Source organism: Neophocaena asiaeorientalis, unplaced genomic scaffold, assembly GCF_003031525.2.
Source record: "Neophocaena asiaeorientalis asiaeorientalis breed wild unplaced genomic scaffold, Neophocaena_asiaeorientalis_V1.1 scaffold203, whole genome shotgun sequence".
Classification (NCBI taxonomy): Eukaryota; Metazoa; Chordata; class Mammalia; order Artiodactyla; family Phocoenidae; genus Neophocaena; species Neophocaena asiaeorientalis.
In genome coordinates, this window is record NW_020172776.1 from 2,206,990 (window position 1) to 2,222,288 (window position 15,299).

General features: G+C 35.2%; 1 protein-coding gene across 1 annotated transcript in view; it reads left to right on the forward strand.

The window, feature by feature from the left end:
- Nucleotides 1-15,299, forward strand: part of WASF1 (WASP family member 1) — an 88,726-nt gene that overhangs the window by 1,189 nt on the left and 72,238 nt on the right. The gene's annotated exons all lie outside the window — the stretch shown is intronic.

Here is a 15,299-nt window from a genome sequence, read left to right on the forward strand (position 1 = left end):
ACATGAACATTCATAACCTGTCCTATAGCCGATTAATTAACTAATCCCCAGATAGACTAGATACTTGAATACGACTCAGTCTAATTCTGTCCTTTTCTATGTAAAGTGTGCCTAGGATTATATATAGGTTTTTTTGTTTTGTTTTTTTGTTGTTGGGGTTAGATCCACGTATTAGCTAAGTCTTATTCCTGTCCGGTAATTGATGTAATTGATTTATTGGTTATTCAACCCGTCTAATGTTTTAAATTTAATTTGTATAGGAGATAACTTTCATTTTCCTAATTGTTGGTAGCACTGTATCATAATTACAGATTCAGTCTCAGTCTTTGAACTCTCAGGAACAGCTTTTTCCCTTATGCTCTAAGTTTCTGTTAGGAAAAGTGTATTTTTTAATGTCCAATATTTGATATAAAATTTCTCAAGTTTTGAATAAGGGAAGTTATGTATTTGTTTTTCAGTAGCGGAGTATTTGATTGCCAGTTCTAGCCTTCGGTTGAAAGAAAGGAAGCATTTAATATTTAAGATGGGGTTTTAACTGCCATAACATTTCCTAAATTTATCTAAATTTTACTTTTTATTCAGTTCTTTTCTTTGCAATATGTATTTAATTACTTGTTATAGAATTTCTTCTCATTTTTCCAACTTCTGTCTACAAGGATGGATAGGCTACAATTTTGCACGATCTACCTGAAAAATGAAATATTTTTTGAACATGGAAGAAACAACTGTTGGTTATTTATTATGTTAAAAACTGTTTACATCCCACTATTTAAAAATAAACGATTCACGACCAAAAATAAGTGTTTTATTTTTCTTTTTGTGATCCTCCCTCTCCAGCTTTTCTTGTTTAAGATTGTTGCCATAACCCTCTTGGTAAAACGGAATTGCACATAGACATTGCAGAGGCAGTTGTTTTAAGATACAGTAATTGTTTTATGGCACTTGGAAGTGGCGCACATATAATATAACTTGATGGTGTAGCATCAGTTGCTTGTTAGGAAATGACCTTGCAGTTTACAAAATGGACACCTTGTCTTGGTTTCTTTATATGTAAATGGAATAAACCCATTTATGCCACTAAGTAGTATGCATAAATTAAGTAAATATGTTTTCATGACGCTTTCAAAGAAAATTTAAATATTTTAGCTAATGAACGATGAAAATATTTCAGTGTAAAATACAGTGAAAAATGTCATTAGGATTTTCTGTGGCATGTTAGAATGGATGATTTACATTGAATTTTGCTTTGGAGACATATGGCTGTAAATTGAAGAATGTTTCTCATCTATCAAGTTTTTAATAATTGAAAATTTAATAGGTATTATAGTTAATACATATATGTAGTTGTAAATATAGGTATAGTTAATATTCATGAAAAAGTTATATGACTTGGTAGTAAACAAGTAGAATATTGAATTAAAGTTGTGAAAAAGAAAATCTCCAGAAAACATTAAGGCCTTTTTCATTGAAAAATTTTCAGATGACACAATTCAAAATACATTTTGAATTTGTAATACATTGATTTTTGTAGTGTAATATAATACTTTGACTTTGTAATACATTGAAAATACGTTGATAATTTGTGAGGTGTGATATGGAGCTACTTTGTTTATTATTCAGGTTTGTAAATAACCATTTATATATTCAGAGACGGTGTATAAATATAATACTATATTTAATTATACATTTTGCTTTATTGTCAGAATAATTTAAGGTATTTCCAAGTGCTTGATTTTCATTATCACAGTAGCTAGTAGCTTTTGATTTTATTATTGCGGGATTAACTGTTAATTTTCATCAAAAACTATTAAAATATATTATTATTACTTTTACCAAAACAGTGCTTTTAGTTACTTTGTGGGGAAACTTCATATAAATAAGACTATTCAAATGTCTTTAAAGTTACTATTGTATAGTTTCTATTTTTGAGAATTAATTTGATGACAGTTTTAATGTTTTCTTAAATGACCAACTAAAATTCAGCTGTCATTATTACTTGGATAAGTACAGTTTACTCAAGGTTTTTCAAAGCTTCTTGAGGACAGGAACTGACCCAGTGCTTATTGTCATAAATCTGAAATTGCTAGCATAGTGTTTAGCAAATAGTATAGGTTTAATTTTTTATTGGACAAATAAAATGAATGAATGAAGACTATCCATTGATTTAATGTACCATATAGACATTTTTTAAAAGATCTATCAAATAAATTTTTAATTTATAAAGCTTATAGCTTTATCTCAAGAGAAAAGGAAAAAAAATATTTGGAAGTTCTTTGAACTTCATTTACCTGTTCAGGCATAATTCCTTTAGCCACACATTTTTTGAACTAGCACTAAATACTGTATAATGCATACATTGTCAACCTTTCATTTATGAAATGATAATAATTTTCTTCTTATTTCTTACAGGTCACTTCATGAAAATGTACATTAAAGGTTTTTTTTCCTAAATTAGATGAGTATAGATATATGTTTGATTCTTTTTGACTTATTTCATTTTTCCAGTAAAATATTAATTAAAAAATGTATGTAGAGTATATCCTGTGCTAAATGTGCCTGAGTACCTAATTTTAAGAATAAGTGACCTCTAGGGTGGAGCTTTTTATAAAATGAAGAATCTTGTGTTTTTAGTTTATCACATTCAGTTTATAATTTTGAATCTTTGTGTAGTGGTAGTTCCTAACTTACAATAGGATTAATTATATTTTAAAACTTGTAAAATGGTTTAGAACTTGGAACTTATGTTCTCAGAAACAATATGCTTGGTTAGATTTGCAGACAACTCACCAAATTTAACCTATAATATACTTGAATTTTAAGAGTAGACTAATACTATTAGAGAGTTGTAAAATTGTATTATTAGTTAATATAAATACTATATTGAAAATACCTATTACATTGAAAATACCTATAGGTATAATACCTATACCTATATTGAAAATAATGTGTACAATAATCTTTCTGTGGGAAAATCAATTCAGAATCTACCTTGAAATGCTAGGAATACATTTCTCTTGTGCTAGACATAACAACGTTATTAGGAACTTGTCCTCTGACACCCACTGGACATGAAGAGGAAGCTTTTCCTCAGTTCAGTGAGTGGTGCAACCTTACATCATCTGGGGCAAGAGGTCAGAGAATGAGAAATTGGAAGGAGCTAAGATCTGTTTTGTAACGTTGGACAAGTCATTTTACCTCTTAAGGTCTTTGGTTTTCTCATTTATAAATTGAGAATGTTGAAGTAGATGATCTCTGAGGTTCCTTTTGGTTACAAATAAAATTCAAAGGCGTTTCAAAGCTAAGTGTAACCCTTTTTTCTGAGAGTTCATTTTCCCTTTCTAATGTGACTGCTTATATACTTCCTGTCAGAAAATTTCTCCTTTCTGGATCTACCTCTGGAAAGATTATAGTCTTACTCTTTTTCTCACATGCCTATTCGTGGGAGCAAGACTTTTTAGGTTTTTAAAGGAATTTTTGTTGTTGTTACGGTTGCTGTTTTGTTTGCTTTTGTTTTTATTCTTTTTTTAAACTCCCAGCACCACCAAGAAACAGAATTAAGATATCTCCAGAGAAATTGTTTTAGAAGGCAAAAATATTGTAACTAAAGTTGTGGAGTGGGTGTATGAAGGTAAAGAGTTGGAATATGACCTGAGAATAGGGTTGTCAGATAATGTACGGGGTATCCTGTATTTTTATTTGCTAAATCTGGCAGCCTTGCCTTGGGTGCTGTGGATCTTTGGGCCGGGCAAGAGTACGGTGATGGGGTGGTTGGAGGCAGAGGGAGACAGGGAGAAAGTCCTCCTTGAGGACAGGGCAGTTTTGTTGTTGTTGTTTTGGTTGTTTTGTTTTGCCCTCATTCATTTTTGTGTTTCTAGTACTTGTTCTTTAAGTTAAATGGATGTTTGAGCTGATATAATTACGACGGAAGAGCAGGTAAATAATTCTCTTAGGAAGGTGGTAAGATCAAGATGCTGTGAGAAAAGGGGTTATGAAACACAGCTGTGTTTGTCATATACACTGGAGTATTTTGTAGGTTTTTAATTAACTTCTTATTTGGAGGTTAATAATATTCAAGAATAACAGGTAACAGGGTAACGGGGTCTCCTAAGAGGAAAAGAAGTACCATTGCATGCTTGCTCTGCGTGCCAGCTACTGTATAGGTACTGTTATATTTATTGTCTTACTTATTTGATATCATAGTCTTATGAGGATTTTATGGAAGAAGGGGGTTAACTGAATTAAACAAATTCATCCTGCTCAGCAGAAGCACAGGTTCTCTGGGCACCACTCTCTTCCCTTTACTGCTGAAGCAGCCATTTTAATAACTTGATAATAGTAATTCTGCCTGCCTGCTACCTCTCCTTCATCTGCATTTGCATAATCTCGTGGTGATTGTCCCATGCTAAACCAATTATTCATTCAGCACATAATTTTTGAGGGCCAACTAGGTGCTAGATAGATACAGAAAAGAGAGTAAAGTAGAGGTCTTGATTCTCTTAAGCAGCACGGTAAGAGACTGATACTAGAGAAAGGCACCCATTTATCATTAGAAATAGTGATGAGCGCTCTAAAGGACAAGAACAGGTAACCTAGTTTACCTTGGAAATCAGGGACAGCTTCTTTGAGGAAAGATTGGTGGACATTACCTATGTGAAAAAAGAATAGAAGGTAAAGAATGCGTGGAAAACAATTTTTGAGATGGGAAAGAGCTTGGCAGGTTCAATGGACTAAAGAAAGGCCAGAGTAGATGAAGCTGAGCTGTGTAGTGGGCAGGAGGGCTTTTGGAGGTAAACGGGAGGCAGACCAGGCAAGGTGCATTAGCTCTGGCTCAGTGAGAGGTATGGATTTCTACTTTAAGTGTATTGGGGAAGGCCATGAGGAAGTTTAACCAGGTTAATCCTGAATCAGGTCTGTCCTTTAAAAAGATCGCTCTGGCTTAGAGGGGGCCAGGGAGGCCAATCACAATTCTGCCCATTTCTGTAGTTTATTGGTCCAGTTCTAGACGCCCGCACTGAGCCAGGCTACTCAATTTTTCCTGGGTCCTAAGTGCCCAGAGGGTGGAATAATTTGTTTTCTCTCCAGTGGCTGAAGCTATAAAGCACAAAACTTTAAACAGAATGAATAAACAGAAAAAAAAAAAAAAACAAAAAAAAAAAAAAAAAAACAAAAAAAAAAAAAAAAAAACCACAAAACTGAGAAACTGTTAATGGCCTTGTTTCTTGCCCTGTGAAGTAGATAAGCAGGGGCATCTTGAAGAAAGAACAAGAAGAGAAGCAGATACAGAGTCTTGGCTGTGTTCAAGTGTCTTTGTCCATGGTCCTGAGATTGGGTTGCAAGAGGCACCCTAGTATCTTTGTTATAAGTTGTCCTTTGTTACACAAACTAGTTGGAATGATATTTTTGGTGCTTGGCAACCAACTAATTGAGTCCTAGATTAAGTAATTTGTACAAGGTCACAACGCTAATAAAAATGGTAGAGGTGGAACTTGAATAGAGATTTCAAAGTCCCATTTTTTCCTATAACCATATGCTGCCAAGCCACCACTCCTTAAATTAATGATTCTAAAGTGATTCTAAGGAGGTGGGTGTCGGGTGTGATGACACCTGTTGGATGATGATGGCAGCAGTGCTTTATTTGGGGTATGTTTTGCAATGGTAAAACTTCCTGGCATTCTTTTCCGTTGAGTAACAGTTACTCAGGTCTACTCTAAAAAGTTAGCCTTTCTATAATGACTAACTCATTTGAAAAGAAAAAGAGAAAGAAAAAGCTTGTGTGTCGGGGAATGGATTAATTCATTTGATTCCTCTACTGAAAAACGTGAAGTCTGTTATGTTTTCATGTTATGCTACAAAAGTAAGCTTTTTTGTTTTCCATTCTTTGATAAGACATATGTTGTCTTATATCTGGGTTTTGTTTGTTTGTTTTTTGGTAAATTTTTGTAACATAAATGTGCTCGATATAAAGCCAGAGAATTGTGGAAAGGTTAAGCAAAATGGGAGGAATATGAGAAGCATTTTATATTTTAGTTGGAGAAGAGAACTAGCACTCATTTATTTTGAAAACCAAAATAAAAGCTTTGTGTGATACACCATAATACATGGCTAGAAATTTATCAATTTTGTTGATATTTTCAAAGGACCCTTTTTTGTTTCATTGGTTTTCTCTGTTGATTTTCCATTTTCAATTTCATTGATTTCTGCTCTGTTTTTTTAAAAATTCTTCTGATTACTTTAGGCTTATACTGCTCTTCTTTCTCTAGTTTCCTAGGGTGGAAGCTGAGATTGATTTTAGATCTTTCTTCTTTCCTAATATATGCAGTCAGTGCTATAAATTTCCCTTTAAGCTTTTGATAGATCTCACACATTTTGATGAGTGGTATTTTAATTTTCACTTACTTCACAATATTCAAAAATTTATCTGAGACTTCTTTGACCCATATGTTATTTAGAAGTGTGTTATTTAATCTTCAAATATTTGGGGATTTTCCAGCTACTTTTCTGGTATTACTTTCTAGTTTAATTCCATTGTGGTCTGAGTGTATACGTTGTATGATGTCTGTTCTTTTGGGAGGAGGGTGTTTTACAGCCCAGAATATGGTCTATCTTGGTGAATGGTCTGTGTGAGCCTGAGAAGAATGTGTGTTCTTTGTTGTTGGGTGAAGTACTATATAAATGTCAATTAGATCCAGTTGACTGATGATTCTGTTCAGTTCAACCCTATCCTTATTAATTTTCTGCCTGTTGGATCTGTCAGTTACTGATAGAGAGGTGTTCAAAGTCTGTAATAGTGAATCCATCTATATTTCTCCTTGCAGTTCTGTCAGATTTTGCTTCACATATTTTGGTGCTCTGTTGTTAGGTATATACATTGAGGATGTTATGTCTTCTTGGAGAATTTATACCCCCATCATTATGTAAAGCCCTTCTTTATCCCTGGGATATTCCTCTGCTCAAAAGTGTCTGCATTCTCTGAAATTGTGTCTTTGTATTTAAAGTGGGTTTCTTGTAGACAGCATATAGTTGGGTCTTTTTTTTTTCTAGTGCACTCAGATGTTCTGTCTTTTAATTGCTGTATTTGAACCATTCACATTTAAAATGGTTATTGATACAGTTGGATAATTATCTACCATATTTGTAACTATTTTGTATTCATTACATTTGTTCTTTTTTTTTAATACTTTTATCTTTTTCAGCCTTCTTTGGCTTTAATTAAGCATTTTATATGGTTTCATTTTTCTCTCCTTTCCTTGCATATCAATTATATTTCTTTTTAAAATGTTTTTAGTGCCCTAGAGTTTGCAATGTACATTTACAACTGATCTAAGTCCACTTTCACATAACATTATGCTGCTTCACAAGTAGCACAGGTATCTTATAACAGAATATATCAGGGACTTCCCTGGCGGTCTAGTGGTTAAGACTCCACGCTTCCACTGCAGGGGCCACGAGTCTGATCCCTCGTCGGGGAACTAAGATCCCGCATGCCTTGCTGCATGGCCAAAAAAAAAAAAGTAAAAACAAACCCCAGAATATTCCCAATTCCTCCATCCATTCCTTATATCATTGCTGCCATTCATTTAATTTATGCATATACTATAATTACCCAATACTTTGTGGCTATTATTACTTTGAACAAAACAGTTGTCTATTAAAATCAAAGAGAAATTAAAAATATATTTTATTTTACATTTATTTATTCATTCTCTGTTGCTCTTCCTTTCTTCATGTAGATCCAAGTTTCTGATCTATATTGTTTTCCTTCTCTCTGAACTTCTTTTGTCTTTCCTTTCAAGGCATGTCTACTGGTGACAGATTCCCTCAGTTTCCACTTGTCCAAAAAAGTCATTACTTCTTCACTTTGAAGGGTAATTTCTCTAGGTTGGTGCTTTTCCTTTCAACACTTTAAATATTTCACTCCACTCTCTTGTTCATGGTTACTGACAAGATGTCAGTGTAATTCTTATCATTGTTTCTCTATTCGTAAAGTGTTTTTTCCTCTGGCTTTTTCAGTATTTTCTCTTTGTCTTTTAGTTTTCTGCAGTTTGAATATTATATGTCTAGGTGTAGAGTTTTTGGTTTTTCATTCTTGGTGTAGTCTAAGCTTCATGGATTTATGGTTTGGCTCCTATCATTAATTTTGGAATATTCTCAGGCATTATTACTTCAAGTATTTATTCTACTCTTTTCTCTCTTCTCTTTCTGGTATTTCCATTATACATATGTTACACCTTCTTTAATTGTCCCACAGTTCTGGGATATTCTGTTCTGTTTTCTCATTCTCTTCTCTCTTTGCATTTTAGTTTGGGAAGTTTCTGTTGATACTTCTTCAAGTGCACTGATTCTTTTCTCATTTGTGTCCAGTTTACTGATGATCCTATCAAAGGCATTCTTCATTTCTGTTGCAGTATTTTTTATTTCTAATATTTCTTGGCTCTTAGAGTTTCCATCTCTCTGCTTACATTATCCATCTGCTTTTGCATGTTGTCCACTTTTTCCATTAGAGCCCTTAGTAATCATAGTGATTTTAAATTCCCAGTCTGATATCATAAAACCTCTGCTATATCTGAGTGTGGTTCTAATGCTTGCTTTGACTCTTCTGACTATGCTTTTTCTTTCCTTTTAGCATGACTTTTAATTTTTTTTTTGTTTTGTATTTATCTGACTGGGAATTAGGCTGTGGTTACTGTTTGCTGTAGCAGTAGGTGTCAGAGGTTTCAATTTCCTTTAGTGTCCTTGTTTTTGTTTCCCTTGTTGTCTTTGGATTTCCCTAGAAACACCTTCTTAAATAGAGTTAGAGTGTTACATTTTTTTTTTCAGCCATAATCCTGTTATTGTATAGGAGCCCTATTCATGTGGTGGTAAGGTGTAGGGGATGGAAGGTGGTCTATAACCCTATGATAAGATATCAGTCTTTTGCAGGGTCTGTGCCCCTGAGTCTTCACAAATGCTTCTCAGCTTCCGCTCTCCTTTCTGTAGGTATGTCAGTAAGGCTAGAGTGGGCAGGAATTGGGTAATTTTCTTTTCCCCAAGTTGGATAAAACTCTGGCGAAGTCTTTTGCTTTGCTGAATAGGCTTTTATTGTGGAGAAATCTCTGAACTTATATCTGAATGGTTACTTTCCCCCTCCTCTGGCCAAACAGGAGGTGATTTTTCTCTGATCCTCACTATGATAACCTTGTGGGGCATAAAGCCCAGGAAAGTATAGCAGCCCATACCTCCTTAGAGGAGACCCCCAGGAGTTTTAAACTTTCAAACTAGTCCACAGTCAGTGTCCAGCAACTTGTTGAAGTTACCATTAAGTGTTCATACCAATTCCTGGCTCCTGTGGCTTCTGCTTCAGTTAGCTAATCTATATTCTCTGGATTCACTGTTCTCTCTAGTTTCTTGGGTGGCACTTTGTCCTGTGACTTCAGTCTCTGATGGATCTAAGAAAAGTCCATTGGTTTTCAGTTCATTCAGCTTTTGTTTCGTTATGAGAGAAAGAATGATGGCTTCCAAGCCACTCCACATGTTGGAGTGGAACCTGGAAGTTATCATATGTATTTTAAAAAACTGCATAGTATTTCATTGTATAGGTAAACCGACATTTATTTCACTTATTCCTCACTAGTAGATGTTTAGGTTGCTTCCTTTCTTGTCATATGACAAGCCATGATGTAATAACCCTCCTTGAATAAACTGTTGTTTTGATTTTAATGGCTATTTTCAGTTATCTATATTCCTCCTGCAGTTATGTAGAAATTAATCAGGAATTGACTGTATTTAAATCAGAAGACTGGATTTAATTCTTAGTACTTTCACTTATTATGTACTCTTGGACCATTTTACTTCTGATAAGTTTCCTTATTTATGAAATGTAAATGATAAAAACTACCTTGAAGAGTTGTTGTGAGGATTAAATAATATAATAGAAGGCATTTGTAAACTATAAAGCACTATATAAAAGTTGGGTAGTTTAGGTATATCCAGTTGTGATATAAACTGTGAGTCTTAGTAATAAAGCACTCTGTTAATTAAATAGCTTTAGACCAGGCTGCTTAGTACAGTATTTTGAAAGAAGATACTTTGATTTATTGATAATTCTGAGAAAGGGGGCATAGTTGATTCTGAGACAGGGGTCATAGTTGATTCTGAGTGAGATAGCTAAGTAACAAGTACACTTTGAAAACTTAATTGAGGAAATAATATGTTGATGGAAGCTGATATAGTATACTCTTAAGTTTCTTTTTGTTTGTTTTTTGCGGTATGCGGGCCTCTCACTGTTGTGGCCTCTCCTGTTGCGGAGCACGGGCTCCGGACGCGCAGGCCCAGCGACCATGGCTCACAGGCCTAGCCACTCCACGGCATGTGGGATCTTCCCGGACTGGGGCACAAATCCGTGTCCCCTGCATCGGCAGGCGGACTCTCAACCACTGAGCCACCAGGGAAACCCACATTAGGTTTTATGAAGATAAGAACTAAGAAAAGTAAGCAAAGCCAATTTTAACTTAGCTTTGCAATTATGCATTCAATATGTTGTTCTAAAACATTGGTTAAGACTTAATCAGATAGAATTTTGATTTTTCATTTATTTCAATATTCTTCTCCAAAGTGACTTAGTAATTTTTGAGGTCATATAGTCTTTAGTGCCTTGATACTCAGAAGTATGATCTGTGGACCAGTAGTGTCAGCATCATCTTGAGAGCTTTTTAGAAATCCAGAATATGAGGCTTACCCCAAATCTACTGAATCATTTTAACAAAATCCCTGGATGACTGGTATGTCCCTTTACATTTGAGAAGCTCTGACTTAGTATACATAAATCTTGCAGTTGAGAAAGACCTTTGTCAAGGTTTTCAACTACGTAGTATTTCTGAATAGCTTATGATTTAAAGAGAGAAATGGGTATTGGGTTAAGTGTAACTTTACCAGTATTGTTAGAAATTATGCTAAACAGAGGGATGCACTTATCTATTTTAAAAATCTTACACACTTCTAACAGAGATGAGGATAGGCTGTTGCAAGCCTAATGATCTATAGGTCAATAATGAATTTTTTCTTAAAAAGAAAAATTAAGTTAATTTTTAAACTTGTCGAATGTGGTAATGATTTCTTCATCTGACTTCATTGGGAATTGAGAGATTCCATTTACATGTCTTTTCCAAAAAATTATATCTTTTCCTTTTAAAAGTAAAATTTGTGTTTTAATTACTTTCCATGGAAATAGTTTTAAAATTCACTTTTTAAAAAAATTTTAAAAGTTTTAAAATTTAAGGAGACTTTGCTTCCTTAAACAAAGTACATGGAATACAATTTAACCTTTTCTTAGTAATAAAGATTCCCCTAGCTCCTACCAAAGCCTTACATGTATAGATGCTCAGTTAAACTGATGAATTGACTTATTATGAAGACCTTCTGTTATTGCAGTTTGTTGTAATACAGAGATATTGATTATTAAAGGATATAGGATTATTTATCCATATAACAAATGATCTACATTGCTGGCCTACATTACTGTGTTTGCAATTTTGAACTTTCCCTATCTTTCTCTGTCAGCTTTCAGTGTTTATATGGCTGCTTCTCTCAGCTTCCCCCTTTAATTTGTTGTTTCTAACTGCACTCTAAGAAACCAGATGAGACTATATATCACATGAGGGTCTTGACCTCTCCAGTCATTCATGCATTAATAGATATTTATTGAGCACTTATTAAATGCCAGGCTCTGCTAAGTACTGAGTATTCAGTGGAGAACAAAACAAAATCATTGTTCATGTGGAGCTTACATTCTAGTTGGGGAGATAGGCAATAGACAAATACCTGTATAATACATAAGTAATAAATACCTATGTAATAGATGTAAGTTCTATGAAGAAAAATAAAGCAAGGCATAGATATAGTAAGTAATGGGAGGGGCCACTACTTTAAATAGGGTTGTAAGGGAGAGTGAAGGGAGCAGAGAGCTGAATGAAGTAAATTGAGATATGTATAATATTTTTTTAAAAAAGAGTACATAAATGTACAGACTATGGCTTCCACTTTGCCTAGAATCCTCAGGTGTTTATTTAAGGTATAAATCTTAAGTATTTCTGCAGTTTTGAACATGGCAACCAAAAGTATGGTTACCATCACGCTCTCTAAGGATTTTTATGTTACTTCTGGGAATGAAAAGTGGGCTGAAAGATGAGGTTTAAATGACAGAATATTGGAATTTTTGGAACATTTGAATGGTTTAAAAGAACAGTGGACTAGAATACAGTGATCAAAATTAGAATTGTTCTAAAATTTAAGACATAGATTGATTTAAAATAAAGATGTGCTATAAGCAGTCCCCTGAAGACGCAGAATGGCTTCCCATGTGGCTGTATTGCTCTTGACTTAATAGTGACACCAGTAATCACAGTAGCACCATTTTTTGAGCCCCTATTATGTGCTAGGCACTGTTCTAGGCATATGTATGGTGTAATCTTCAGAACAACCCAGTGAGGAGGTATAATTCTCACTTTTATCAGGTAGAAACTAAGGTTTAAGCATAGACAGCTACAGTCTTTCACAATACTAGCCAAAATCTAACTGCCCAATCTCTTATGCTTACTCCTGACTCAGGTGTCCTCTAGATGTAGGGGAAAAATGGGATTATTTTGATTAACTTGTTAGGTGGCAAAATTGGAGGTATGTGTTGGGGATTGGTTCCAGAGTTCAAGCCACGCGCAGAGTAAAAATCGTGTACCAAATTAGTGAACCATCAAAAGAGTTGAGTGAAAATGGCTGTATCATATCCTTTTGATGAAAATGCAGTTATTTTGCCAGCAATTTGCATACAATCAAAAGTTTACTGAATTGATATTGTAAAGAAACCAGTACTTTGCTTTAAAGATGACCTCAAATGCTAGGTGATTAGGTGATGTTATTAGAAATAGAGAAGTCCAAAGAATGAGTAAATTTTCTTTGAGGGGAGAGTGGGGAGTCACTGATGATGAATATGATTTTGGATATGTTGAAAATGAGTTAATGAGACATTATTGTGTTGCTGTCTGGCAGACGGCACAGGTCTAAATGTTTACAGGTATGTTAGGGTTGTTTGTATCAGTAATTTAGAGGTGATAGTTCAAGATCTGGATATAGGTGGATTCATGAAGAAGAGAGAGTATAGAATGAACTGGGGTATAACAAAACTGTTGATTCCTGACTCATTATTTACAGAGTGGAAATTAAAAGGACAGCCAGAAGAGGATGCTGAAGATGTGATCAGAGAAGATGTAATGTGTTGCGTTCTGATATGACTGTTCAGTAGGGACCAGAGGATAAAGTAAGGCCTGTGGTCTGGGGCAATTCTCCTTTGAAAAGAAATCTGAAATGCTAGTGAGGTAGGAAGGGAAGCAAAGCCAAAGGTATGTTGATGGTTTTGAAAACAGAGGAGAATGAAAGGATCACAAGGACTGGGTAAGGACAAAGAAATTTAATAATGAGGACTTGGAGGGGTGGAATAGAATATTTAGGTCAGAAAGGGACATTTCATAGATGGAGATGTTAGAGGCAGAACTGTAAGAGTCTATACTGACTCTTGATGTATGCTCAGTAGTAGAGGGGAAGGGGCTACTCCTCAGTCCTCAGGACTGGAAGGACTGAAGTTTGAGCCCTCAGGAGAGATGAGGTATACTTTACACAGCTTTGCTCTAGCCTTTATGCCTCTAACCGTTGCCCTGGGGTTAGTAGGCAGTGCACGCCACATTATTTGAAGTGGGAATTTTGGAGGGAGAAAAAGCATCATGCATTACTTGTGAATGCTCAATTATAAATATATTCCCCTTCTTGCTTGCAAAAATAAGTCTTTTCATTGTGATAGAGACAGGCAACAATTGTGTACCTAATATATAGGAGATCAGTGTTAATATCATTTTTATCATCAGTGTAGTCATGGAAGTAAATGAAATAAAGAATATCCCTTAATGGATATGTATATAAAGGACTTAGTTTCATTAACATTAAAAAGAAAATGTAAATTTCTTTTTTGTAATTTTATGCTAAGTACAGAAAGATGACATTAATGACCTGTCATCAGTTGAACATGAATTTTAATATATATTTCATGTAATAGGGATGGATTTATGAGTTCTCCAATTAATTTTTAAAAATTAAAAAAAATTATTTATTTATTTTTGGCTGCGTTGGGTCTTCATTGCTGCGTGCACGCTTTCTCTAGTTGCGGCGAAAGTGGGGGCTGCTCTTCATTTTGGTGGCTTCTCTTGTTGCAGAGCACGGGCTCTAAGCGCGCGGACTTAAGTAGTTGTGGTGCGTGGGCTCAGTAGTTATGGCTCGCGGGTTCTAGAGTGCAGGCTCAGTAGTTGTGGCACACGGGCTTAGTTGCTTCGGGGCATGTGGGATCTTCCCAAACCAGGGCTAGAACCCATGTCCCCTGCATTAGCAGGTGGATTCTTTTTTTTTTTTAACATCTTTATTGGAGTATAACTGCTTTACAATGCTGTGTTAGTTTCTGTTGTATAACAAAATGAATCAGCTATATGTATACATATATCCCCATATCCCCTCCCTCTTGTGTCTCCTTCCCCCCTTCCCTATCTCACCCCTCTAAGTGGTCACAAAGCACCGACCTGATCTCCCTGTGCTATGCGGCTGCTTCCCACTAGCTATCTATTGGCAGGTGGATTCGTAACCACGGTGCCACCAGGGAAGCCCTCCAACTAATTTTAAGTTAATTAAATCTGCTCATTAAAAGGCTGACTGTTGGGCTTCCCTGGTGGCGCAGTGGTTGAGAGTCCGCCTGCCGATGCAGGGCACGCGAGTTTGTGTCCCGGTCCGGGAGGATCCCACATGCCGTGGAGCAGCTGGGCCCGTGGGCCATGGCCGCTGGGCCTGCGTGTCCGGAGCCTGTGCTCCGCAATGGGAGAGGCCACAACAGTGAAAGGCCCACATACCGCAAAAAAAAAAAAAAAAGTCTGACTGTTATGTGAGAGGTCATGGTAAGAGCAGAAACTGCTGGCTTAAATAGTATTTACTGTAATATTCTTATGGAGTCTTTTTAGGGTAAAATGAGATACTTGTTATAAAAAAGACTTGAAACAAGTCTATATTAATATAAGTTGTTACTGTTATAGGCACATATGGGACTAGGACCATAGATAAGGTCATGATTTACATTTTTAATGAAATATTTAATGTGGTATTTAAATGTTTCCAATGTAATAAATGACTAGAATAAATAATGTTTGTTTTGATATTCATCAATTTAGCTTTATTATTTTTAATTTTTAAGTAACTCTCTATACCAGTAATACTGAATTTTAAAGAAAGATGGTGATGAT